The sequence below is a fragment of the Marmota flaviventris genome, chromosome X (genome assembly GCF_047511675.1).
Source record: "Marmota flaviventris isolate mMarFla1 chromosome X, mMarFla1.hap1, whole genome shotgun sequence".
Lineage (NCBI taxonomy): Eukaryota > Metazoa > Chordata > Mammalia > Rodentia > Sciuridae > Marmota > Marmota flaviventris.
This window is the reverse complement of record NC_092518.1, coordinates 85,879,756-85,906,639: the sequence shown is the minus strand read 5'-3', so window position 1 is coordinate 85,906,639 and position 26,884 is coordinate 85,879,756. Positions and strand designations below refer to the sequence as shown.

The 26,884-nt window shown below is 36.6% G+C and overlaps 1 non-coding gene across 1 annotated transcript; it reads right to left on the bottom strand.

Annotated features, from left to right (window-relative positions):
* Positions 1-14,444: 14,444 nt before the first annotated feature.
* Positions 14,445-14,607, bottom strand: LOC114092431 (U1 spliceosomal RNA). The gene has a single exon (XR_003582717.1). It is a non-coding gene; the product is annotated as a U1 spliceosomal RNA (small nuclear RNA).
* Positions 14,608-26,884: the final 12,277 nt, after the last annotated feature.

Below are 26,884 nucleotides of genomic sequence, written 5' to 3'. Positions count from 1 at the left end.
GTAAACAACAAAGAAGGTTAACAGATCTGTTTGTTTACTTTCACCTTTCCTTTTCATTATATTTAATAATTCTCTTAAAGATAATGTAAATTGTTAAGAAAATTGTTTTCTTTTAGTGCCTTCTGTAATGTTACATAATTTTTTCTTTAGCCATTATTGCCAGAATTCCTATCTTCATCCCAGTGCCGGTGAAGACAATGTAAATTGTTAAGAAAATTGTTTTCTTTTAGTGCCTTCTGTAATGTTACATAATTTTTTCTTTAGCCATTATTGCTAGAATTCCTATCTTCATCCCAGTGCTGGTGAAGTCAAAGATAAAACCAATCTACAGCTTCTACAATAGCCATCACTGAACTGCTTGCAGAACTTGCCTGGACACATTATGAGCTCACCTGTATGCATTGTGAACTATCTGTTGGTGCAGCGACTTGTGGTAGTGTTGGGGTATTTTTGCTGATGATGTCACCGGTGGTACAATTTTTCAAAGGACCCCTCAATTGGCTTAATGTCATGGCATTTTTGCATCCTCCTCTACTAGTGATGGTCTAATATTTGGGGGCCAACAGAGGTGAGGCAAAGAACCTCACCCCCCCACTGGTGCAAAGGCCTATCCACAAGTATAGCTGTATGCTGGACCGGTAGTCAGTGACGGGTATGATCCAATTACAGTGGTACCAACCTAAGACAGGAGGCTGACGCCTAGAGGTCAGTTCATCCGATGACGGGTAAGGACCATATGTTGAATTGGACTGCCTAACAGGCACGGTCCCTAAACCACATGCTTGTTGTTTAAACAGAGAGGGGGAGATGTTGAGAGCCACAGCCGAAGGGGCCCCAGCAAACTTCCAGCTGCCGGCTGATGATTGGCTCACAGCGGCCCCAGCAACATCTAGCTGATTGGCTCCTCGGCCCCAGCAACATCTAGCTGATTGGCTCCTCTGCGGTGATGCTCATTGGACTGTTTCCCTGCCCTTTCAGACCACGGAGCTGCTCATTGGGGGACTTTTTTGGCTCCGCCCACATGACCCAGCCAATCGGCCTCAAGAGCAGGAGGTTTGTGGGAGGTGGAGAAGAAGCTTGTGGGGGGGGAGAGACAGGCTTGTGGAAAGCCGGTGGTGGCAGTTGAGGCTCTGAGGGGTTTTTCCTGAGAGGCTGTTTGTTTGGCGTGTTTGGTTCTAAAAATAAAGTTAGTTTCTTTTGACAAGTGGCTCCTGATTGTGCCTAGCCAGACTGCGGCAAATGATGATAGGGATGTGATGTCATTTGACAGTCTGAAAAACAATACATATAGGATACATATTTCTTAATTACATTTGCATCTCTTATTTAAATTTTTGTTGATTAATTTTGGGGAATTGAACCCAGGGGCACGTTTACTACTAAGATGCACCCTTAGCACCCCATTTTTTAAAAATTATTTTAGTTGTAGTTGGACACACTACCTTTATTTTATTTTTATGTGGTGCTGAGAATTGAACCCAATGCCTCTCATGTTAGCATTTCATTTTTTAATTTTTAATTTTTTTGTACTGAAGATTGAAACCAAAGGTATTTGGACCTTGAGACTACATCCCCAGCTCTTTTTATTTTTTTATTTTATTTTAACAGAATGCTGCTAAGTTACTGAGGTTAGCTCCAAACTTGTCACTCCCTACCTCAGCCTCCCAATTACCTAGCATTAAACCATTCCCAGGTTAACTCTTATTTTTCAGAAAACCAAAATTACAAAATATTGAAAATTGTAAATGATTATTAAAACAACCTGGTTTCTTATCCTTATTTGTCTATATTATGTATCTAAGACTGGGGAAATATTTAAGTCTTTATTCAGTTTAAATTCAAAGAGGGAGGTCAAAATTTTAAAGATGAAAATTACTTTTTTTCATTTGTTCCAAATAGTTATTCATTACAGTACAATGTATTTTGACACATCATACATGAATATAGCATAAGTTCTCATTCTTCTGGTTGTACATGATGTAAAATTATACTGGTCTTATAATGACAAAATGCACATAGGATAAAAATATCTGATTCATTCCAGTATTCTTCTCCCAAATCCCCTCCCCTCACTTCACTCCCATCTATCTAATCTGAAGTAACCTCTATTCTTCCTTAGCCACACCCCTTATTGTGAATTAGCATCTGCATATTAAAGAAAACATTTGGTCTTAGGTTCTTTGGGATCAGCTTATTTTACATATCCATTTATCAGCAAATGCCATAATTTCATCCTTCTTTAAGTCTGAGTAATATTCCATTGTGTTTATATACCACATTTTCTTTATGCATTCATCTTTGAAGAGCACATAGGTTGATTCTATAGCTTAGCTATTATGAATTGAGCTGCTATAAACATTGATGTGGCTACATCACTGAAGTATATTGATTTTAAGTCCTTTGGGTATAAACCAAGGAGTGGGATAACTGGGTTAAATGATGGTTCCATTCTAAGTTTTCTGAGGAATCTCCATACCGCTTTCCATAGTGATTGCACCAGTCTTCAGTCTCTTCAGCAATCTATGAGAGTAAATTTTCCCCCATATCCTGGCTAACATTGATTGTTGCTCGTATTGTTAATAATTGCCATTCTGACTGGAGATGAAATCTCAATGTAGTTTTGATTTGCCTTTCTCTAATTGCTAGAGATGTTGAACATTTTTTCCACATATTTGTTGATCTTCTGTGAAGATTGGGTTATTTGCTTTTTTGGTGTTAAGTTTTTTGCATTATTTATATATCCTAGAGATTAATGCTCTATCAAAGGTGCATGTGGTAAAGATTTTCTCCCATCCTGTATCCTCTGAGGATGGAAATTTGATTAGACAATTCATGGAACAACTTATCCTGCCAAATTTATACATATTAGGTCTTAGAGTTCTACGGATTTTGGAAATTTATCATGGTAACAACCAAAATTAAAACTTAATTGCAGTTTTTCATGAGGGAGAACTTATCTTACAATTAAAATTAAACTATATCCAATATAAAGCATATATGGAAAAAGAAAAGACTCTCCATATATTGCTTTTTTTGGAATTCACAGGCTAATGTGGCACTGTATAAGTCAAATAAACTTATAGTGTGCAGCTTTTATTGTACAGGTTATATCTTTAAGAACTGGATATTAGAGAACTATTTGTGACTACTATTTGGTATGCATGACAGACATGACATACTAGGCATATTTATTTTTAAATGTAAAAATTTACATAACAAATTATAAAAGCCTTGATGGAATGTTTCTGAAGCTTTACTAGGACAAAACAAATAATTACAATATTGATTGCATGATCTGTCATGTTTTTGAATCCTTCAAAATCAATGAAAACAAAATTAAAATTCCTTTCTCTTGCAAGATTAGTGTATGTTATGCAAAGCTGGTAAATTCTGTCCTAAGACTCAGACCCAAAAATGAGCAAAAACAAACTCTCAGAAAATCTAATTGAATTTCAATTATACACATTTTCTTCTAGGATTTAGTTTTTTCTACCCTGTAGTATTCTTTTATTCCACTTCTTTTATGTCTAAAAAGTCATTGATCTTTCCAAATCCAATCATTAAGATTGCATTAAATCACTTGCAAACACTGATTCTACAGCCAATTGCTCCTCTTTTCTCCCCAAATAGTGTGAAGTTGGAAGTAGTCTGCTATAAAGTCATGAAGAGATGCTCTTGGCTCATAAAAATCTCAGGCAACGACTTTATGTTAGTTACTGCCCATACATAATCCTAAACACACTAGACCCTAAAGACAGTGTCTGGAGACTAAGTTGCCATCACCTCTGCTGCACACAGAACAGTTCTTAGTCCACTGGCAAAGAAGAGTTTAGTTCCGCTAGCTTTGGGTAGGTATAAAAGAGCTCCAACTGGCATTTATAGTAAATGAGCAATGAAAATTCACTTTCTTTTGGCATTAGAAAAGAATATGGGGAAAAAAGTGGAAAGTAATATTTTAAACTTAGGATTAATTTTACATAGATTTCAGACTAGTATTGCTTAAAAAGGTTAAAAATTGGGTACATTTAATAATAAAAAGATAATAATAATTAGTGCGTATAATCATCTTTACAAATAGAAGCTTCTTAAACCTGTTCTCATCTCTTTTCCTCTGTTCTCAGATTAAACTTGTTTTTTACATACATCCTATATTTTTGTTCATTTCATAAAAGGACCTCTAAAAACCAGTTTCTAAAAATGATTTGTTGAAAGCCTCCCTTAACATTAAGTAGTATGTACAAATATAGAGATATCATTTTCTCTTATGAAAATAAATAATTATTTATACATGCATGTCTCTTCTACTCCTCCATGAGTTTCTTGAGGATAAGACTGTGTATCAATTACCTTTGCAATACCAGTGTGAAACAACTTTCAAAATACAGCAGATACTTCCTAAATGAAAAAAATGATGAGTAAATTAATTAACACTTTCACTTTCATAGGATATTAGATAGAAGCTTCTATAAATATGGCAGAACTTATCAATCAGCACAGTGGTTAGATACTCTTGAAGATACTTAGTACTTTCCCTATTATATTAGTATAGTTATACTTTAACCGAATGAATGATGTTTGTAATTAATTTTCAGTAAGGTTTGAATAAGAAACTATACTCTGTAACATCATTTTTAAGCCATAATATTCAATTCCATTAAGCATGATTAGGGAATAGGAATAACTCACCTTGATGTGTAATCTAAAACTTATATTAGTTAAATACCTTGAGATTTTTCTCTCACAAATCCTTTCAACATGTTTCTAACAAGGTAGATGAATATTTTTAATTTAAAATTCTTTTTATTTTCCTATTTACCATACAATGGGGAAAATCTGGGTAAAGCAATGGCCTACATACTGGTAACTGTAGGCTAATATTAGCCAATTTTCATTGTGTGAGCATGACTTGCTTTAGTTTACAGTTTTCAGTATACTTCAAATGTTCTCCCTTGCAATAAGGAGAATATGAGGTTTCCTGAAGAATAAGTTTCAAATTACTTTAAGATTGTGTAGATCATGAGAGAGGACACAAATTCTGATGAGTAGAAAATGGACATTTTCTTTTTTTTTCTGAATGTGATCTTCAAGAATGGAGAAAGAAGCACACATATTATTTAGAATGTAAGTATGAATAAATTTGCAAATTACAAATCTGTTTTACCTTTTTTATCTTAATCTAAAATTAAAGAAAAAATAGAAAATGTACATTATGTAAAATGTGTTTCAGTTGACCTTCTAAAAATACTTAAATAATTTTGTTTAAAAATAAAAGCCATTTAAGTGTCCATATAAATAAAATGTACTCAACAAATTTGTAGAAACAAACAGAAATTATTAATATTAGTTCACTCTAAATTGAAGAGTTTCAACTACCACAGCTTGACTTGAATTTGATGTAAAAATTTTTAAATTTTAAAATATCCATTACTCATTAATCTATGAATTTTTCATGAGCGACCTATATAGTATAGTGTTTGTTCATACACAATTAGAAAGAGATCTTAGAGCACATTTGATAGATCAAAATTCACAAAGTTTTTACTTTGATAAAAATTTCAATATATCTGAAAATGCATTTTAACTTTGTGAAATCTATTTAAATGAATATTTCATGGATTATTTGTGATAACAAGTGCAATTCAAAAGGTTTTTTTTCACTTTGGCAGTGACAAAAAAGTTTTTATACACTTCAATTTGAATTGTATTAGTTTGTTTTATCCTCATACAATCATTCAATTACTTGCTGGTTAATTAATTCATTCAATCACTGAGCATCCTTTTCCTGAGCATCTATAATGTGCCAGGCACTTTTTCTATGTGCCAGAGATACAAAGATGAATGGTAATGAGATCCTTTCAGAGTCTTACTACTTAGCATGGGAGGCGTGGTAATAAATAAAAAACAAATTGCATGTGTTGTAGAAATGCTATTAACATTCTGAAAAGGGGGATTCCTAGAAAGGTCCCACACAAGTGGCATTTGAATTGATTTTTGAAGGATAAGTAGAAAAATTCAAAGTTAAAAAATAGGGAGTTGGATTCTAGGGAAAGTAAAGGACACGAGCAAATGTCTTAAATGTTTAAAGGAAAATGGGAATTGCATTATAGTTGCAACAAAGATTGATTTTATTAGCTAAATGTGAACCTTGGGACTGGGGTTATGGCACATTGGTAGAGCACTCGCCTTGCACATGCAAGGTCCTGGGTTTGATACTCAGCAACACATAAGAATAAATAAATAAAATAAAGTTATAAAAAATGTGAATTTTCACAAACAAGGATAAACTCATTTTTTAAGTGCTGGGGATTGAACCCAAGGCTTTGCATGTGCTAGGCAAGTACTCTGCTACTTAATTATTCCCACTGGTGGCAAATAAAAATTTGACTATTCAGTTTCTAATTTGGAAGACTCAGGAAATGATTGCAAATCTAATGTATTATATGCATAAATTATTCAGGGAAATTAGTTTTGTTTCCCACATAGTTAGTTTAAAAAATTTGGAAACAGCCTTGAGGAGATATTCAAAAAGTTATTTAAAATACAGAGCTATACATAGTTCTTGTCTATCAAAGAAAACAAGTTTTTTGTTTGTTTATTTATAACAAACGATGGGGAAGTCTTGTGCTAGCAAATAAAACAGCTTTTCACCTCAGCACTATTGAAAATGCTTTATTGTTAGAGGGTGTCCTCTGCATGGTAGGACACTTATCAGCCTCACTGGCATTAATCCACTAGACTCAATGTATTTTTTCTTGTGATACAGAACACAGGCCTAAATTTGTGATACAGAGTATCTAGATTCAGTTGTCTGCCCACATCAGGAATAAGAGAAAATTATATAAAAAGTAAAAATAAATTTAATTGTAATTTGGTCAAAACTGAGAAGACAGCTAATCTCCTTTTCCCCACCCACACAAATATTACAATTTATAGAAAAAATAAAAAAAAAATAAATAAATGTATAGATTTACCCAGGTTTGTGTACCCCACAAAAAGAGATGCAATTCTGTTGCTCTTATTTTTGTTGCACAATGCCAAGACTTAATGGGTAGTTTTCACTTTTGATCTCAGCATGAGATGATTGTAAAAATAGCTTAAAGAACAGATTATCAACTGATTTTGTTGTTGACTTTGACTCTGGCTTTAAGATGAGTTGCATTGAGGGAACAATCCCCAAAAGGTATGAACTAGTGAAGGGGCAAAAGAAGGTTGAAAAGGTTCTTTTGCTGAATTAGTGGCCCAGTGGAACTACTTGTTCTCTAAGTCAGGAAATATTAAGATGACTAATAATTGCCTGTGAACCTTCAGACTTTCTAACAAAGATCTTATTATCGAGTTTCTGTGAACACATTAGCCAAAATGACTCTTGGGAAGGCAGTATCCACATTAAAAGCATTAATAATGGCCCAACAGAAAACAAGTCAGAACTCTACCTCCCCCCACACCCTGGTTGAAAATGCTTACCATTCTCTACCTTTCATTCTGAATTCAGCTCCCTGTTTAACAGTGGTTCTTTGGAATATAGCCCTCAGACTTCAGTTGCTCTGAGGATTATTTATAAAATGACATATTTTTCATTTCCTTTTCTCCCTCTCCCACTCTCTAACCTAGCGGTGGGGTATAAGATTACCTTGAGTTCTCCACAGAAAAGAGATGTTTGGCAGAGGATCTAAGAAATTAATATCTCCCAAATTAACAAGTGAATCCCAGCATACCATAAAGGCACCCTGGGACTTCCTGTCAAGGCACACCTGGAATGTAGCCTTCAAATAACTTCTTTAATAGCTCTCCATTTTTCCTAATGGGCAGAATCTCAGCCTCAGGGACAGGAGTCCCCTGTGTTTCTCCTTTGCAAGCAAAGCAATACAACTTCTTTTTTTCTTTTTCTCGAGACCGTGTCCTCATTAATAAATTGGCATGAATTGGCATTGGGGATAAAGACCCAGTTTTTGGATACACTGCTACCAATGAGAACAGTCATGATTGAATGACATAAATGACAATCCTCCAGTTCTATGTCTGCTTTATACATGTTGCTTTGAAATTAAAAAAGAAATAATACTCATAAGGTGACAGAACTGAAGCTTTCTGACTGTTAGCACAAAATGACTGAGCCAGGTGCAACCTTCATGGATCAGAATCCTGGGATTTTATTCAGTGGTGGAGTCATGCCTCCAGTGGACCCACTTTCTTGATAGAAAATGAGCCACTGGACAAAGAGGGAATCTGTGGACATGTATGTTACACTGAGAGATGACTTAATTATTGACAGAGCCTATCAGTTTGGGCACTTAGGAAACAGGTTTGTGAGAATTTAAAATTTGTTTTTACTGGGCAATATTTTTACTTGGATAAGAATGGAGGGTCTGAGGTCAACATTCAGGGTCTTTTTCCCTTTATCTCTTTCCTTTCAGGGTCCATTGTACTGCCACTGGGAAGTGTTATATTTGGGGAAGGATCAATATTATCAATGTCACTCCCTCTTCCCAGGCCACCTATTTGGGTTTGTCATTTTCCATATCTTAGACTGATAATCCCACCTGGAAACAGAAAAAAACATGATCTCAAGCAGGTGCATTTAATCTGTCCCAATGTGGGCCTGAAAATTAATGACTGACACAGGTATTGCTTTTTTTTAGGCACTGTGATTATGTGATTTAAAATGTACCTTGAAATGGATAAAAGTGAAAATTTGTCACAGATGTTGGACTGCTTTCCAGAAAGTTGATATCATTGTGCTATATGGAACCAAGGAGGATTTAGAAACACTGGAGGGGAGAGGGAGGTGTGGGGGGTGGCATGGTGGGAGGGAAGGATAGAGAACAGAAAGCTGCAAGTAAAGCTGGAGAAGAAACCAAAGAAGGCCAAGGCAGCAGGATTTATTTCAAAACCACTTGTCAGTTGGGCTTGGTGGTTCATGCCTGTAATCCCAGTGACTCAGGGGGCTAAAACAGGAGGATCACACATTCAAAGCAAGCCTCAGCAATTTTAGTGACATCTTGTCTCAAAATAAAAAGTAAAAATGGACTGGGGATGTGACTGAGTGGGAAAGTGCTCATGGATTCAATTTTCAGTACCAAAAATCAGAACAGAAAAACAAAAAAATCCATTGTCAGTGAAGAATGCACAGGGCCTTCAAAAGTGAAGATAAGTAAATCTGAGGAGCCAGGCCCTGATTCTAGACATATGCAAACCACCTCAGCCCCTAGAAGTGCAATAACTCCTTTCCAGAAGAGCTTCCATGGGACCTCTTTCTGGAAACCTGGAAAAATCTCATGAATAGTATGAACAGATCTTTTATGAACAGTAAATAATTTGAAAACCACAAAGTACCTTTTCACAACTCATGGCTCTGCCAAATATTCTAAGAAGGAGTGAGCCTACTGTGTCAACCATCAGTCCTATTGTTTCTCTTCTTTTTCTTTTTCTTTTTAATGTTAGTTATACATGGACACAATATCTTTATTTTGTTTGTTTAGTTTTATGTGGTGCTGAGAATCAAACCCAGTGCCTCACATGTGCGAGGCAAGCACTCTGCAACTGAGCCACAACTCCAGCCCAGTCCTACTGTTTCTGAGGCACAAGTTTACTTCTCCTTCCCCACTTCACACTCTCCTACACTGTCCTCCATACCTTATATCTCTGGTGTGCAATCTTCAAGTGATGCAATAAAGTTGTCTGCACCTACTTTGGAAGCAGCATAGTAACTCTTGCTGTGAGGGTCATGGGTTCTTAGGAAGAGTGGTGTGGGCAGCTTGCAGAGTGATGGTAAGCCTTTCCCCCAGGCCAGCATTTATACCTATCTCCACAGGCAAAGTGTGGCACTTTTCACAGCCATAGTGTAGTGTTGGTAGCACTTTGTATGTTTAAAATTATGGAAACATCCATGTTCCTTATGGGTGTGTGATGAACTAATTTTGTCTAAATTTTTTATATTTTGTTGCTAACACTAAGTCAAATGGTGAGTGAAACTGAGCCTTAGAATGAATTTAAAATATTGGTTGGCTATTGAACTCTTTGAAAGACACTGTTCTTCACTCCAGCCCTTAAAGGAGCAGATGCTTTACTGTCTGGCACTCAAGGAAGTTTTCTTGTATCATTTTGAAGACAACAGAGATTAGTTGAGTACCTAATGATTGAATATAGAATAAAACATATCTTCATTTTCTTTCAAAAAATAACAAAATAAAAAGGACAAAAGGAAAGAATGAAGAGAGAAAAGAACAGGTTAGTAGGACAGTGGATTAAATTGAAAAAAAAATGACATTTTAAAATTAGAAATAGGCAGAAAGAAGACATAAGGTGAGGACAAACACTTAAAATATTAATTCAGAAGTTTTGCATACTTTTACAGGCCTGTCACGCCCCGAACCATTCTCTCTTTCCATGCCTGACTTTTCTACATTCCTAGGAAATCTGTAAATCATTCAATCTAAAATGACATTGTTGATTTGCTTTCTGCCGGCTGTCTTGATGGCTATGGCTACATTGTCCGGCAGCCGCACCTAGAGGTTGGAGCTGGGCTGCGTGCCGAGCCCTGTCCTCCAAAGGCTGGACCGCAGCCTTGAGTGCCTGGGTCGCCTGTTCGCCCCTGCACCCTCAGGCAGAGCCTGATTTGGGGTCGTTCTGCATGCCCCTGCGAGGGGACCCGTGCTTCAGAGGAGGGAGCCGGAGAGCCGCAGCGGCAGCCGCTTGGGCCCCGGGGGCTGGGCACCGGTCGGCGGTGCAGCTACGGTCGCAGACGAGCGCGGCGCCCCTGAGCGTGGTCCCGGGGAAGAGGCGATGGCGGCAGGGTTTAATTTCTAGAAAACTAGACTGGAAACAGAAGCAGCAGTTTGTATAATCCCAAGAACTTGCTTATGCCAGGAAGCTGTAAGGGCCACATGAATATCATTGAGGAGATCTAACATGGCAGCGAGCGGGGAGAGATCAAGTCTCTGACCTCTTCAACTGCGCGGGCATAGGGAGCTGTAAACTGTATAAATGCAGTTTGCTCAGGATCACTAGGCAATGCTGAGCTGACGTGGATCTGGGGTGTACAGTCTGGGCCCCTCAGAACACACACACCAAGCCCGGATCGGCTGCATTCAAGCTCCGGTTCGCCTGCTTCTCTTGACTCAGCACTAAGGATCCCTCTGAAATAACTGGTTGGCCCTTAGGAACTTTCAGAGGTAAAAACCAACCGAGCCTTCATAGGTAGTGGCCACAGGATTGAAACGGGGATTGGGAGAGACAGTCAGGACCCACCCATTGCATTGGTCACCCGGCAAAGGGAACGAACGGTCACCATTTACATGTGATACCACCTTGGCAGAGAACTGACGTCACGGGCGGAGGAGATAACTGCATTGAAACCAGCGCAACAGGGCTCCCAGGAGCAGCAGACATGGCGTGTAGCCAGTATTGTGGTGAGCGTCACAGGTGAGCGCGGCCTGGCTTGAGGAAACAAAAGAGAAGGCCCTAGGCACTCAGGATTGGAGACCCGCCCAGTCTGTGAGGAAGAGCTGCTACACAGTGATTGGTTCCCACTTAGTGAGAGGAGAAGCTTGACCCAGTGGGCAGAGCTCCACCTACTGGAAGAGAAATTAATCGAACTCTATGACTGCATTTATTATTATTATTATTATCATTTTTTCCTTTTTCTTTTTTTTCTTTCATTTTCATTTTTTTTGTTGTTGTTCTCTAACTTTTTTTAATGTTTCTATTTTTTTAATTTTTTTTATTTTTATTATTATTATAATTTTTTTAATTTTAATTTTCATTATTTTTATTTTCATTATTATTTTTGTAAAAAAAAATTTTTTTTTCTTTTCTTTCTTTCTTTCTTTTCTAACTTTTTTGTGTGTGTTTTGTTTTTGTTTCTTTTGTCTTTTCATTTCTTTTCAATTTTCTTATTCCCCCTTCCTTGAATTCTACCTGCCTACTCTCATTCTCTTTAGTGACTTCTTCCCTTCCCTTCTAATATCTTTCCTCCCAAGCATCAAATAAATTTATAAGAGTAAACAGTAACTCAGCAGTCAAACAGAACAAGAAGTAACATGAGCAGCATAAAAAAGCAAGGAAGAAAAGGGGTACAAATAATGAAGGACAGCCTAAATATTCAGGAGGACCTAGAGTCAGCAGAAAAATGGTCATATAAAGAACTCAAGGAATACCTTAGACAGATGGAATGGAACCCTAAAGAGGATATGAGACAGCAAATCCAAACAGTGAAAGAACACTTTGAAAATCAATTACATAAACAGATAAAAGAAGAAGTTAAGCATCTTTATCAGGAGATAGAGATTATTAAAAAAAAAAAAAATCAAACAATAATTCTAGAAATTAAGGAAATGATAAACCAAATTAAAAACTCAATTGAGAGTATCACTAACAGAGTGGAGCAAGTAGAAGCCAGAACATCAGATAATGAAGACAAAATATATCATCTTGAAAAGAGCCTAGCCAACTCAGAAAGGCTGGTTAAAAATCACGAAAGAAACATCCAAGAGATAGGGGATAACATAAAAAAAAACAAACCTACAAGTTATCGGGATAGAAGAAGGTAAAGAGATTCAAACCAAGGGAATGAGTAGCCTGCTGGATGAAATAATTACAGAAAACTTTACAGAAATAAAAAAGGAAACGTATATACAAATTGTAGATGCATACAGGACACCGAGCACAAAAAATCACAGTAGACCAACGCCAAGACCCATTGTTATGAAGATATCCAATATACAGACAAAGAGAAAATATTAAAAGCTACAAGAGAAAGGAGGCAGATTACATTCAGGGGTAAACCAATAAGGTTAACAACGGATTTTTTATCACAGACGCTGAAAGCGAGAAGATCCTGGAACAACGTATTTCAAACACTGAAAGACAATGGATGCCAACCAAGAATTCTGTATCCAGCAAAATTAAGCTTCAGGTACGACAACAAAATAAAAATCTTTCATGATAAACAAAAGCTAAAAGAATTTGCAGCCAGAAAACCAGCATTGCAAAGCATCTTGAGCAAAACACTACACGAGGAAGAAATGATGAAAAACAATAACCAAAACCATCAGTGGGAAGTGCTTCTATAAAAACAGAGGGCGGGGGGAAAGCTAACCATGGAGAAACAAACTAAATTAAATTAAAAAAAAAGAAGATAAATAATCAAACATGGCTGGAAGTACAAACCATATATCCATAGTAACTCTATACGTTAATGGCTTAAACTCTCCAATAAAGCAACATAGGCTGGTAACATGGATTAAAAAAACAAATCCAACATTATGCTGCCTCCAGGAGAAAGGTAGGTAGAATACAACAGTTACTAATAGGGCGTTATATAAAAATGTAGATGTGTAACTGACGTGATTCTGCAATCTGTATTTGGGGTAAAATTGGGAGTCCAAAACCCACTTGAATCAAATGTATGAATATTTCTCTCCTTATTTATTTTCCCATTCCCCTCACAACCTCTTATATGCAATTTTGTATAACAATGAGGTTCTCCCTCCATCACCATGCAATTTCCCTTTTCTCTCCCTTTCCCTCCCACCTCATGTATCTGTTGAATGTTAATCTTTTCTTCCTGCTCTTCCTCCCTGCTTTGTTCTTAGTTGCTCTCATTATATCAAAGAAGACATTTGGTATTTGTTTTTTAGGGATTGGCTAGCTTCACTAAGCATAATCTCCTCTAGTGCCATCTATTTCCCTGCAAATTCCATGATTTTGTCATTTTTTAATGCTGTATAATACTCCATTGTGTATAAATGCCACATTTTTTTTTTATCCATTCATCTATTGAAGGGCATCAGGGTTGGTTCCACAGTCTAGTCATTTAGAGAGAACAATCATTACTGTGAATTTCAATAAAAAATGTACAAAATGTTCTAATTTTACTATCTAAGTAGTCAGATACTGGCAAGGTCTTTAACATATAGAGACTAGGTATTGCAAAATTGCTGCTCATTTGACCATTATATGCACTATATTCTCAGCAAAACAAAATGACCAAAAATACATAAAACTGATGTTTGAAAATGTCCATGTATGAACACACTAACATATTTTGCAATTGTTTCTTCCCACCTCCTCCATATCCTTGGGATGCTTTTAAGATTTCCTCTTTATCACTGGTTTTAAACAATTTGATTATGAAGTGCCTTGGTGTAGTTGCCTTTATGTTTCTTGTTTGGAGATCTGACATATTTGTGGGTTTATAATTTTAATAAATTTTGGAAAACTTTCATCTATTATTTCCATGACCATTTTTCATGTCTCCACCTCTCTTGCTCTTCAAAAATTCCAATTCCATGCACAGGAAGCTGCCTAAAGTTGTATCATAGTTCACTTATGCTATATTCACTTTATTTTTATTTTTCTGCATCTTTTTTTAATGGTTTCTATTGCTAGGTGCTCAAGTACACTGATATTTCCTTGTGCTCTTCTTAGCTTTGCATTAATCCTATGTAGGAGAGCATGAACTCAGTTCCCACTATCACAAATTATGCAGTAGAGTTTCCCACATTTGAGGAAATCACAGGGATCAGATTGTCTAGAATGCAATGAAAATGCCTCGCCCTGGGAAAAACCACCTTTGTGATCATAGTATCTTCCCTTCTAGGTAAGTATTCTAGTGCATTTCTTTATCAGACATTATATTTTCCTTTATAAATTTTGCTTTGGGATCTTTTATATGTCTTTTATGTTGCTACTTAACTTTTTAACATATGAATACAATTATAAAAACTTTTAATTGCCTTGTCTACTGATCAGTTCTCTGTCAATTGATTATTCTTTTCATGGTGGGTCTGATTTTCCTACTTCTCTTCATTACTGGTAATAATTTTGGAAGCACAATATTGTGAATTTTTTACTGTTGGATTTCGGATATATTTATATTCCTAAAAATATTCTTGAACCTTGATCTGAAGTGAATTGAATTTGAAGTTACTTGGAAACAGTTTGGTCCTTCTACATCTTGCTTTTAACATTTCTTATACTGGACCAGAAGAGAAGTTTAGTCTATTGATAATAATTTCCCACTATGTTGAAGCAATATGCTTCTGTGTACGCTATTCCATGCTATATGCACTATGATATTTTCCAGTCAGGCTTGTGGGAACAGGTATTATTTCTGGACCTGTGTAAATATTTAGTAATTCCTTTACAATCATTTTATGTTGATCTCTCCCCAGTCTCATCACTTGTCCCCACACATGCTTTATGACCAATAGTCTGCTGAATACCCAACAGGGAACCCTCGGTAGATCACCAGGCTGGAAAAATGTGGCAGAGAAGAAATCAGAAAACTGAAGTACAACTCTACTCACCATTGCTAAACATAAGGGCATGTGATGAGCATGAAGAAGAATGCTAGCTATATCTAGGTGTAAGTAAAAGCCCCTAGCTGACAGTCAACAAAGAAAAGAAGGACCTCAGTCCTACAACTGACAAAACTGAATTCTGCCAAAAACTTGAGTGAGCTTGGAAGCAGATTATTTCCCCATAGCCTCTAGAAGTAAATGCAGTCCTGTCAACATCTGTTTCAGTATTGTGAAGTCCAGAGCAGAAGACCCCTGTGAAATGTACTCTACTAGACTTCTGACTTACAGAACTGAGATAACAAAATGCCTAAGTTTATGGTGATTTTGCTATAGCAGCAGTAGAAAACTAACACCCCCAAGAGGAGTATTTTGGTATATTTGGGCTTGAGCAATTCATGTTTTTGTCTGGACTTTGCCATGATTATGGAGTAGTCTTGATTTTATTTGCATGGTTACAGAGTGATATCATCTAATGTTGATGATATACAAAATTGTGTATGTTAAATGGGAGAACACGGAGAGTTTGTTGTGAGTGTGCGGCAAACTTGTAGTCACACCAAAACAGAAGAGATAGTACCAGGCCAGCTTCTGGATATAGAAAGTTGATTTTATTGCTATTGTTTTTGCTGTTTGTTTGTGTTTCTCAGCGTTTATGTACTGAGCTGCCTGCTAATTTTATTCATCCTAACTTTAAAACACACTACTCAAATTAATGATTCAATGAAATTACAAACCATTACATGCTGTGGTTCTTTAGGTTAATTATAACCATAAATGTTAAATCTTCCAGTATCAAGGTATGCTGTTAAGAAATCTGGATATCATTCAAGGAATTAACGGTTATATTTCAGTGCTAAGTATGGTTAGAATATAGAGATCAGGGGAGAAATTATAGGTGTCAAAATGAATGCAATCTGGCTTTTAAAATCAATTTACTTATTTTTCACATGTAGTGAAAATTAGTCCCATTTATAACAAATAGAAGTGGATAACTGTGGGAAATATTGTTTATGTTTTAAATAGATCTTCTCATTATCATTATAATTTTTAAGACAGGAGAAAGAAATACAGCACTGAAATATACTCCATTAAAATATGCTCCATGTAATTATTACCTTAGTTATTTATTCATTATTATACAGGGTGAAATTGGCACTGTATTATACAAAATACCTATAAAGATACTAATCTCTTTTTCCTACAATATATGTAGAATTCATAGATTCATCATAAGAATGAAACTGTTCATTCTGATTATCAAAGGAAATTCAAATATTACAGGCACATCTTACAATTCACTAGGATCTCCAGATCAGCCCCCAACTGACCATCATGTAATCTCTGAAAATAGTATGGAATTTCTAAAATTTTATCTGGTTTAATTCATTTTTTCTACTTCTACTGATCTCTGTGAGTTCAAACATGACCTCCAAAGATATTCTAATATTTGAGTGAGAGTTGACACCTTCATTCTAGATATTTAGCTAATCTGTCCCTATTCCATTGTCTGGTTAATTGTCAGAATAAATAATGTACATGTTATGTTTTTCAGGCACAAATAGTTATGATGAATTTATTTTGAAATAACATTTATATTATTAGTTACATATTTTATACTTAGAATAAATTACTCTAGTTTCACTGAATAGTAATAATTAAGATTTATTATTAATTTTATTTTCCATATTCCAAATTTGTTCTAATGGGAAATCTAAGAAATTTAGAAACTTAGGCCAATGGGACCAAGTTAAATTAATAAAGGATTAAAATATCTGACATATTAGATATTTTCCAGGACATTTTTTCAATGGTATGCTAAATCCATTCAAGATGACAAGTAGTCTTAAAGGAAGCATTCATGAGTTATTAACACAACAGTACAGTCTTTTCCTCATTAATACAACAATACATTCTTTTCCTCAAATGACATTATATTTAATGAACAGACAAGTAAAATTGAAAATCATTTTCCTAGCTTTCCAGTGAAATTTCATTATCATTAAGTGTGTAATAAAAAGAGTATCTACTTAACTAAGTTTGTGAGTGCATTTTGAGTATTTTGTACCAATCTCCACTTTATATCAGATATGGAAAATAACAAAGAAATATTGTATTTTTTTTGTACAAGGGTTCCCAAAATGAGGAAGTTAAAAATGAAGGAAAAAAAAAGATGATGATTAAGATGAACTTTGGAGACTTTCACACTCCCTTAAACCCTGTGTACCTTACTTAAGTGTCTAATGTGTAAGATCTGCTTTCATGAGAAGAATGACCTTATCATTTATAATTTCTATAGCCAAGTTGGTAATTAAAGCTAGTTTTATTAACTGTGCATAAAGTTCATAAGTTCACATACTATCTTGCTCATTCAGGCTGATATAATAAAATGCCATATACTACTTAAGTTATAAACAACAGAAACTAATTTCTTGAAGTTCTGTTAGCTAGAAAGTCCATAATCAAGGCAACAGTAGATTCAGTAATCAGTAAGGGCTTGTTTCCCAATAGAAAGATAGCACCCTCTCACTGTGTCCACACATGGAGGAAATGCCAAGATAGCTCTCTGGGGTTTCTTTTGTAAGAGCACTAATAAAAGCCACCATTCATACAGGTTCCACTCCTGTGAACTAATCACCTCTCAATGGCTCCATCTTCAAGTTATCAGCACTTTGGGAATTAGGATTTCAACATATGAATTGGGGCAGGACACAAACTTGCTATGTCCATAGCACATACTGAATGAAGGATTAAATTTTCCTTTCCCTCTTTACTAACATCTTTTTTTTTAAATAATCTGAGGTGTCTTCTAATATGACCATTTTTAAAAATATTTACTTTCTAGTTATAAGTGTATACACTGTCTTTATTTTACTTTATGTGGTGCTTAGGATTGAACCCAGTGTCTCACACATGCTAGGCAAGCCCTCTACCTCTGAGTCACAACTCCAGCCCCTAATATGACCATTTTGTCCTTGAACCTTTCCCTCCTCACTTTCTTCTTTCTACTTTCAGTCTAATGGACAAGTACAGGCACATGCAACACTTAGAGATGGTTGAACAAATTCACATCCAATAGTCATTTAGAGAGAACAATCTTTACTGTGAATTTCAATAAAAAATGTACAAAATGTTCTAATTTTACTATCTAAGTAGTCAGATACTGGCAAGGTCTTTAACATATAGAGACTAGGTATTGCAAAATTGCTGCTCATTTGACCATTATATGCACTATATTCTCAGCAAAACAAAATGACCAAAAATACATAAAACTGATGTTTGAAAATGTCCATGTATGAACACACTAACATATTTTGCAATTGTTTCTTCCCACCTCCTCCATATCACTGAACAAGTACAGACAGTATTATACTATTAAACCACAGAGGTGGTTTAATAGTTCCATTCCCAAAAGACTATTTCAGATGAATTTTAGTAAAAAAAAATATTTACACAGTAGCATTTTAGTACTTTTTCATTGGGCACTTCTAAACATGTAGACAGACTAGAATTTTCAAAGAAGGACTCAATTTGTCCACTATGTACATGACAGTCTGGAATAAACTGCACAAATGTAACAATAGTTCTAATTTGAAAATGTCTTCAAAATATGAGCTTATAGCCCTGACAAACTCTTTAACATCTAGATTAGGACTCATTTGTCTTTTATATATACTGTGTACACAGCAAGGTAAAACAAAACCCATAGAAATAAGATACAACTCTTAGCTCATGGTAAGCACACTGGTACAGTGCTCCCAAGGACCAGCACATAACTCTGTAATAGTCAACGGGGGATTTGGCTATTCACCCCCCAAACATTTCATAAGAATTTTTTTTTTATTATTGGTTGTTCAAAACATTACATAGTTCTTTTTTTTTATTGGTTGTTCAAAACATTACAAAGCTCTTGACATATCATATTTCATACATTTGATTCAGGTGGGTTTTGAACTCCCAATTTTACCCCAAATACAGATTGCAGAATCACGTCGGTTACACATCTACATTTTTACATAATGCCCTATTAGTAACTGTTGTATTCTGCTACCTTTCCTATCCTCTACTATCTCCTCTCCCCTCCCCTCCCATCTTCTCTCTCTACCCCATCTACTGTAATTCATTTCTCTCCTTGTTTATTTTCCCATTCCCCTCACAACCTCTTATATGTAATTTTGTATAACAATGAGGATCTCCCTCCATTACCATGCAATTTCCCTTTTCTCTCCCTTTCCCTCCTACCTCATGTATCTGTTTAATGTTATTCTTTTCTTCCTGCTCTTCCTCCCTGCTTTGTTCTTAGTTGCTCTCATTATATCAAAGAAGACATTTGGTATTTGTTTTTTAGGGATTGGCTAGCTTCACTAAGCATAATCTGCTCTAGTGCCATCCATTTCCCTGCAAATTCCATGATTTTGTCATTTTTTAGTGCTGTATAATACTCCATTGTGTATAAATGCCACATTTTTTTATACATTCATCTATTGAAGGGCATCTGGGTTGGTTCCACAGTCTAGCGATTGTGAATTGTGCTGCTATGAACATCGATGTAGCAGTATCCCTGTAGTACGCTCTTTTAAGGTCTTCAGGGAATAGTCCGAGAAGGGCAATAGCTGGGTCAAATGGTGGTTCCATTCCCAGTTTTCCCAGGAATCTCCATACTGCTTTCCAAATTGGCCACACCAGTTTGCAGTCCCACCAGCAATGTACAAGAGTACCCTTTTCCCGACATCCTCTCCAGCACTTGTTGTTTGACTTCATAATGGCTGCAAATCTTACTGGAGTGAGATGGTATTTTAGGGTGGTTTTGATTTGCATTTCTCTGACTGCTAGTGATGGTGAGCATTTTTTCATGTACTTGTTGATTGATTGTATGTCCTCCTCTGAGAAGTGTCTGTTCAGGTCTTTGGTCCATTTGTTGATTGGGTTATTTGTTTTCTTATTGTTTAATTTTTTGAGTTCTTTGTATACTCTGGATATTAGGGCTCTATCTGAAGTGTGAGGAGTAAAGATTTGTTCCCATGATGTAGGCTCCCTATTTACCTCTCTTATTGTTTCTCTTGCTGAGAAAAAACTTTTCAGTTTAAGTAAGTCCCATTTGTTGATTCTTGTTATTAACTTTTGTGCTATGGGTGTCCAATTAAGGAATTTGGAGCCCGACACCACAATATGTAGATCGGAGCCAACTTTTTCTTCTATCAGACGTAGAGTCTCGTATTTGATATCTAGCTCCTTGATCCACTTTGAGTTAACTTTTGTGCATGGTGAGAGGAAGGGATTCAGTTTCATTTTGTTGCATATGGATTTCCAGTTTTCCCAACACCATTTGTTGAAGATGCTATCCTTCCTCCATTGAATGCTTTTAGCTCCTTTATCAAATATAAGATAGCTGTAGCTTTGTGGATTAGTCTCTGTGTCCTCTATTCTGTACCATTGGTCCACCCGCCTGTTTTGCTACCAGTACCATGCTGTTTTTGTTACTATTGCTCTGTAATATAGTTTTAAATCCGGTATCGCTATACCGCCTGATTCACACTTCCTGCTTAGAATTGCTTTTGCTATTCTGGGTCTTTTATTTTTCCATATGAATTTCATGATTGCTTTATCTATTTCTACAAGAAATGCCATTGGGATTTTGATTGGCATTGCATTAAACCTATAGAGAACTTTTGGTAATATCGCCATTTTGATGATGTTAGTTCTGCCTATCCATGAACAGGGTATATTTTTACATCTTCTAAGATCTTCTTCTACTTCTCTTTTTAGGGTTTTGTAGTTTTCATTGTATAAGTCCTTCACCTCTTTTGTTAGGTTGATTCCCAAGTATTTTATTTTTTTTGAGGATATTGTGAATGGAGTGTTTTTCCTCATTTCCATTTCAGAAGTTTTGTCACTGATATACAGAAATGCCTTTGATTTATGCGTGTTGATTTTATATCCTGCCACTTTGCTGAATTCATTTATTAGTTCTAGTAGCTTTTTTGTAGACCCTTTTGGGTCTTCTAGGTATAGAATCATGTCACCTGCAAATAGTGATAATTTAAGTTCTTCCTTTCCTATTTTTATGCCTTTAATTTCTTTCGTCTGTCTAATTGCTCTGGCCAGTGTTTCGAGAACTATATTGAATAGAAGTGGTGATAGAGGGCATCCCTGTCTTGTTCCAGATTTTAGGGGGAATGCCTTCAATTTTTCTCCATTGAGAATGATGCTAGCCTGAGGCTTAGCATAGATAGATTTTACTATGTCGAGGTAAGTTCCTGTTATTCCTAGTTTTTCTAATGTTTTGAACATAAAGGGATGCTGTACTTTGTTGAATGCTTTTTCTGCATGTATTGAGATGATCATATGGTTCTTATCTTTAAGTCTATTGATGTGGTGAATAACATTTATTGATTTCTGTATATTGAACCATCCTTGCATCCCAGGGATGAATCCTACTTGATCATGGTGCACAATTTTTTTGATGTGCCTTTGTATCCGATTTGCCAGAATTTTATTGAGGATTTTTGCATCTAGGTTCATCAGAGATATTGGTCTGTAGTTTTCTTTCTTTGAGGTGTCTTTGTCTGGTTTCGGAATCAGGGTCATGTTGGCCTCATAGAATGAATTTGGCAGAGCTCCCTCTTTTTCTATTTCCTGAAATAGCTTGAAAAGTATTGGTATTAATTTTTCCTTAAAGTTTTGTAAAACTCCGCTGTATACCCATCCGGTCCTGGGCTTTTCTTGGTTGGAAGTCTTTTGATTGCTTCTTCTATTTCATTTATTGATATTGGTCTGTTTAAGTTGTGAGTATCCTCCTGACTCATTCTGGGCAAATCATATGACTTAAGGAATTTATCGATGTCTTCACTATCTTCTATTTTATTGGAATATAGGTTTTCAAAATAATTTCTAATTGTCTTCTGTATTTCTGTAGCATCTGTTGTGATATTGCCTTTTTCATCCCATATGTTAGTAATTTGAGTTCTCTCTCTTCTTCTCTTCATTAGCATGGCTAAGGGTCTGTCGATCTTATTTATTTTTTCAAAGAACCAACTTTTAGTTTGGTTAATTTTTTCAATAGTTTCTTTTGTTTCAATTTCGTTGATTTCCGCTCTGATTTTAATTATTTCTTGCCTTCTGCTACATTTGCTGTTGTTTTGCTCTTCCTTTTCTAGGGTTTTGAGATGAAGTGTGAGCTCATTTATTTGTTGGTTTTTCCTTTTTTTGAGGAATGACCTCCAGGCGATGAATTTACCTCTTAAAACTGCTTTCATTGTGTCCCATAGATTCCGATATGTTGTGTCTGAATTTTTATTTGTCTCTAAGAATTTTTTGATTTCCTCCTTTATGTCTTCTGTAACCCATTGATCATTCAGTAACATATTGTTCATTTTCCATGTGACGTAGGATTTTTCCTTCCTTCTTTTATCATTGATTTCCAGTTCCATTCCATTATGATCAGATAAAATGCATGGGATTATCTCCACCCCTGTATATTTACTGAGGGTTGCCCTATGGCATAATATATGGTCTATTTTTGAGAAGGATCCATGTGCTGCTGAGAAAAAAGTATATCCACTTGATGATGGTTGATATATTCTATATATGTCAGGTAAGTTTAGGCTCTTGATTGTGATATTGAGTTCTAAAGCTTCTTTATTCAACTTTTGTTTGGAGGATCTGTCCAATGGTGAGAGAGGTGTGTTGAAGTCACCCATAATTATTGTGTTGTGGTCTATTTGATTCTTGAACTTGAGGAGAATTTGTTTTATGAACGTCGCAGCACCCTTATTTGGTGCATAAATATTGATAATTGTAATGTCTTGTTGGTGAATGGTTCCTTTTAACAGTATATAATGTCCTTCCTTCTCCCTTTTGATTAACTTAGTCTTGAAGTCGATTTTATTTGATATGAGGATGGCCACCCCTGCTTGCTTACAAGGGCCATGTGCGTGGTATATTTTCTCCCAGCGTTTCACCTTCAGCCTGTGTATGTCTTTTGCAATCAGATGTGTCTCCTGGAGGCAGCATATTGTTGGATTTGTTTTTTTAATCCATGATTCCAGCCTATGTCGCTTTATTGGAGAGTTTAAGCCATTAACGTTTAGAGTTACTATTGATATATGGTTTGTACTTCCAGCCATGTTTGATTATTTATCTTCTTTATTTTTAATTTAATTTAGTTTGTTTCTCCAAGGTTAGCTTTCCCCCCACCCTCTGTTTTTAAAGAGGCACTTCCCACTGATGGTTTTGGTTATTGTTTTTCATTTCTTCCTTGTGTAGTGTTTTGCTCAAGATGCTTTGCAATGCTGGTTTTCTGGCTGCAAATTCTTTTAGCTTTTGTTTATCATGAAAGATTTTTATTTCGTTGTCGTACCAGAAGCTTAATTTTGCTGGATACAGAATTCTTGGTTGGCATCCATTGTCTTTCAGTGTTTGAAATACATTGTTCCAGGAGCTTCTCGCTTTCAGCGTCTGTGATGAAAAATCCATTGTTTACCTTATTGGTTTACCCCTGAATGTAATCTGCCTCCTTTCTCTTGTAGCTTTTAATATTTTCTCTTTGTTCTGTATATTGGATATCTTCATAACAATGGGTCTTGGCGTTGGTCTACTGTGATTTTGTGTGCTCGGTGTCCTGTATGCATCTAAAATTTTATATCCGTTCCCTTTTTTATTTCTGGAAATTTTTCTGTAATTATTTCATTCAGCAGGCTACTCATTCCCTTGGTTTGAATCTCTGTACCTTCTTCTATCCTGATGACTCATAGGTTTGGTTTTTTTATGTTATCCCATATCTCTTGTATGTTTCTCTCGTGATTTTTAACCAGCCTTTCTGAGTTGGCTAGGCTCTTTTCAAGATGATATATTTTGTCTTCATTATCTGACGTTCTGGCTTCTACTTGTTCCACTCTGTTAGTGATACTCTCAATTGAGTTTTTAATTTGGTTTATCATTTCCTTCATTTCTAGAATTATTGTTTGATTTTTTTTTATAATCTCTATCTCCTGATAAAGATGCTCAACTTCTTCTTTTATCTGTTTATGTAATTGATTTTCAAAGTGTTCTTTCACTGTTTGTATTTGCTGTCTCGTATCCTCTTTAAGGTTCCATTCCATCTATCTAAGGTGTTCCTTGAGTTCTTTATATGACCATTTTTCTGCTGACTCTAGGTCCTCCTGAATATTTAGGCTGTCCTTCATTGTTTGTACCCCTTTTCTTCCTTGCTTTTTTATGCTGCTCATGTTACTTCTTGTTCTATTTGACTGCTGAGTTACTGTTTACTCTTATAAATTTATTTGATGCTTGGGAGGAAAGATATTAGAAGGGAAGGGAAGAAGTCACTAAAGAGAATGAGAGTAGGCAGGTAGAATTCAAGGAAGGGGGAATAAGAAAATTGAAAAGAAATGAAAAGACAAAAGAAACAAAAACAAAACACAAAAAAAAGTTAGAAAAGAAAGAAAGAAAGAAAAGAAAAAAATTTTTTTTACAAAAATAATAATGATAATAAAAGTAATGAAAATTAAAATTAAAAAAATTACAATAATAATTAAAAAAGTTTAAAAAAATTAGAAACATAAAAAAGTTAAAGAACAACAACAATAAAAAATTGAAAATGAAAGAAAAAAAAGAAAAAGAAAAAAAATGATAATAATAATAATAATAAATGCAGTCATAGAGTTCGATTAATTTCTCTTCCAGTAGGTGGAGCTCTGCCCACTGGGTCAAGCTTCTCCTCTCACTAAGTGGGAACCAATCACTGTGTAGCAGCTCTTCCTCACAGACTGGGCGGGTCTCCAATCCTGAGTGCCTAGGGCCTTCTCTTGTGTTTCCTCAAGCCAGGCCGCGCTCACCTGTGACGCTCACCACAATACTGGCTACACGCCATGTCTGCTGCTCCTGGGAGCCCTGTTGCACTGGTTTCAATGCAGTTATCTCCTCCGCCCGTGACGTCAGTTCTCTGCCAAGGTGGTATCACATGTAAATGGTGACCGTTCGTTCCCTTTGCCGGGTGACCAATGCAACGGGTGGATCCTGACTGTCTCTCCCAGTCCCCGTTTCAATCCTGTGGCCACTGCCTATGAAGGCTCGGTTGGTTTTTACCTCTGAAAGTTCCTAAGGGCCAACCAGTTATTTCAGCAGGATTGTTAGTGCTGAGTCATGAGAAGAAGGCGAACCGGAGCTTGGATGCAGCCGATCCGGGCTCGGTGTGTGTGTTCTGAGGGGCCCAGACTGTACACCCCAGATCCACGTCAGCTCAGCATTGCCTAGTGATCCTGAGCAAACAGCATTTATACAATTTACAGCTCCCTGTGCCCGCGCAGTTGAAGAGGTCAGAGACTTGATCTCTCCCCGCTCGCTGCCATGTTAGATCTCCTCAATGATATTCATGTGGCCCTTACAGCTTCCTGGCATAAGCAAGTTCTTGGGATTATACAAACTGCTGCTTCTGTTTCCAGTCCAGATTTCTAGAAATTAAACACTGCCGCCGTCGCCTCTTCCCCGGGACCACGCTCAGGGGCGCCGCGCTCGTCCGCGACCGTAGCCCAGCCCCCGGGGTCCAAGCGGCTGCCGCCGTGGTTCTCCGGCTCCCTCCTCTGAAGCACGGTCCCCTCGCAGGGGCATGCAGAACGACCCCAGATCAGGCTCTGCCCGAGGTTGCAGCGGCGAACAGGCGACCCAGGTGCTCAAGGCTGCGGTCCAGCCTTTGGAGGACAGGGCTCGGCACGCAGCCCAGCTCCAACCTCTAGGTGCGGCTGCTGGACAATGTAGCCATAGCCATCAAGACAGCCGGCAGAAAGCAAATGGCAGCTCCCGCGGAGTGGATTTTCGGCACAGAAACCGCAGCCCAGCCAACAATCCCAATCCATAAACTCTCCCTGTATAAAACATATTCAAAAAAAAAAAAAAAAAAGAAAGCCGGGGCACATTGAGCTTTCTTTGCCTAGGGTACTTACAATCAACTGCTGATTACACATTCACCTTTTCTGCCCGGAGCGAAGCGAAAGAGGATTACATAGTTCTTGACATATCATATTTCATACATTTGATTCAAGTGGGTTCTGAACTCCCATTTTTACCACATGTACAGATTGCAGAATCACATCGGTTACACATCTACATTTATACATACTGCCATACTAGTGTATGTTGTATTCTGCTGCCTTTCCTATCCCCTACTATCCCCCTCCCGTTCACTCCCCTCACTTCTTCTCTCTCTACCTCCTCTACTGTAGTTCATTTCTCTCTTTTTTTTTTTTTTTTAACCCATTTCCCCTCACCTCCTCTTATATGTAATTTTGTATACCAATGCAGGTCTTCCTCCCTTTCCATGCAATTACCGTTCTCTCTACCCTTTCCCTCCCACCTCTCATCCCTGTTTAATGATAATCTTCTTCTCATGCTCTTCCTCCCTGCTCTGTTTTGAGTTGCCCTCCTTATATCAAAGAAGACATTTGGCATTTTTTTTAGGGATTGGCTAGCTTCACTTAGCATAATCTGCTCTAATGCCATCCATTTCCCTGCAAATTCCATGATTTTGTTATTTTTTAGTGCTGAGTAATATTCCATTGTGTATAAATGCCACATTTTTTCATCCATTC